This window comes from Piliocolobus tephrosceles, unplaced genomic scaffold (assembly GCF_002776525.5).
Source record: "Piliocolobus tephrosceles isolate RC106 unplaced genomic scaffold, ASM277652v3 unscaffolded_37638, whole genome shotgun sequence".
NCBI lineage: Eukaryota > Metazoa > Chordata > Mammalia > Primates > Cercopithecidae > Piliocolobus > Piliocolobus tephrosceles.
Genome location: NW_022321685.1, coordinates 33 through 2,410, shown reverse-complemented (window position 1 = coordinate 2,410; position 2,378 = coordinate 33). Strand labels below are relative to the sequence as shown.

Here is a 2,378-nt window from a genome sequence, read left to right as displayed (position 1 = left end):
TGCTGTCAGTAATGGTTGTGGAGTACCCACTGGCACTGTGGGGGGGGGGGGCTGTGGGAACAGCTGAAGTGATGATGTTGATTATGATGCCAAAGATGTATGGCCTTGTTTCCTAAGGTGGTATACATAAAATGATCTTAGGTGGTAAAAAACAATTATTTTAATAGTTTTGCGTTTTAATGTATATTTGAAAAAATATAATATGTATTGCAAAGCCATGGTTTCATTCAAAACTATCATAGGCGAAGATAAGAAAATAATAAAGTCTAATTAAGAAAATAATAGTACAACTGATGTGTGGAAATGTCAAAAATCATGAACGTGGTGTGCTAGTGAATGAAGCTGGGGAATCATTGCAACGCATCCTTCTACCTTCCAAAAACCTTCCACCTCCCAAAAAAGGTAAGTCAAAGCCCAGTTAGATTCACCTTAACAAGGCTGTTTGTTTTGTTTTGACTCTCACTCTGTCATCCAGGCTGGAGTGCAGCGGCATGATCATAGCTCATTGTAGCCTTGAACACCTGGGCTCAAGGGATCCTCCTCCCTCAGCCTCCTGAGTAGCTGGGATCACAGGCCTGCACCACCATGCCTGGCAGACTCACATTAACAAGGCTTTGAGCTTGTTTCTGTCTCCTCTAGGCTCAAGTGCAAGAGAGGAAATGAAGTTCAGTGAAGGTGAAGGTTGGCAACGGTTGCTATGTTTATCTGCAGTGGGGAGGTGGGGGCAGAGAGGCATATCTGTGATTGTGAGACCTGATTCACAGAAAATCACAGACCGACAAGCACCATCTCCTACAGAGAAGGAAATAATATCTTGAAGTTCTTGGCAACCCTCTCCCTGACCTTCCAACTGTGCGCAGCTGCCTGGTTCATCTCTCAGCTCTGTGGAGAAGGGGAGGGTCTTAGTGAAGACTTCTTGGTTGCAAAAGCAACCCACTCAATTAGTTCAAGTCAACCAGAGAAAAGAAAGAAGCGCTTTTGTAGATGCTGGGTTTTGTATAGACCACAAAAAGATGGGAGCTGGAGTGGGAGTCAGGACCCATAACTGCTGTTTGTTTTTTGGGCGTCTCTCATCTCTGCTCCTCTGAGGTTCTCCTTCATTCTCTCTTTCTGAGCTTCACCAGGCGTGACCATCTGGCCTAGCCTTACATCACTTCACAATTCTAGCCCCTACCAGACAAGGCCCCGTGTTTCTTGGCCTCAATTCTAAGTTGCCATTAGCAAGTCAGATTGGCCCAGCTAGAGTCAGGAGCTCATTGCTGCACGGTGCATTATAGCCAGGGTAGGTCAAGGTGTAAGCAATTAACAGCCTTTCTGAAATCCAGCAGCCTCACCCTCAATGGTTCCTGTGATTTTTTTTTTTTTTTTTTAAGCGCTGATCCTGTTTATTTGGCAGGAAAACTAGACAATCCAGCAGCCCAGGAGAGAAAGGTGGGCTTAATCCTCCTCCTCGTCGTCTCCAGCCCCGGCCCCACCCTGGCCCTGCTTGGCGTTCTTCCTCTTCCCGCGGCCCGGGCGACCACCCCCTAGGGAGAGCGCAGGGAGAAGCCCAGGCGGACAATGAAGGATATTCACCACCTGCTTGCGGACCCTGAGGTGGCGCTGGCGGATCAGCACGCGAGCCTGGTGGATGGACTTGGCCAAGCCCAGCTTGAAGACTTGGGCCTGCAGACGTCTCTCTAAGAAATCCTCCATCTTCAGGCCCAGGATGTGATCCGGCTTCATCTTGCCCTCATCCAGCGCCCCCACGCGGACCCGCCGTGGGTCCTTCTCATCAAGCGTCAGCAGTTCCCGGGCGGCCTTGCGGATGGTGGCCAGGGTAAATCTGACCCTCCAGACCTCACGCTTGTTCCGGGGCCCACACTCGCCGATCAGCTTCAGCTCTTGGTCGAGACGAGATTTCTCAAAGGGTCTCCGCGGGGTCACGTAAGTTTTGCGACAAACCCAGCTCCGGGCCACCGGCGTGTTGGCTCCGCTTACCCGTCTGCGCCCAGGCGCAAGACCCGGCCACTGAGAAAGAGGTTCCTGTGATTTTTATTTATTTATTTTTTTAAGTGTATTTTTTTTATTTTTTTATTTATTTTTATGTTTTTATTCTACTTTAAGTTCTAGGGTACATGTGCATAACGTGCAGGTTTGTTACATATGTATACTTGTGCCATGTTGGTGTGCTGCACCCATCAACTTGTCAGCACCCATCAATTCATCATTTATATCAGGTATAACTCCCAATGCCATCCCTCCCCGCTCCCCATGATAGGCCCCGATGTGTGATGTTCCCCTTCCCGAGCCCAAGTGATCTCATTGTTCAGTTCCCACCTATGAGTGAGAACATGCAGTGTTTGGTTTTCTGTTCTTGCGATAGTTTGCTAAGAATG

At 48.7% G+C, this 2,378-nt stretch overlaps 1 pseudogene across 1 annotated transcript; it reads right to left on the bottom strand.

Annotated features, from left to right (window-relative positions):
* Positions 1-1,352: 1,352 nt before the first annotated feature.
* Positions 1,353-2,025, bottom strand: LOC111532983 (annotated as a pseudogene). Its single transcript, XR_002728708.1, has one exon. The product of XR_002728708.1 is annotated as a 40S ribosomal protein S9-like (transcript).
* Positions 2,026-2,378: the final 353 nt, after the last annotated feature.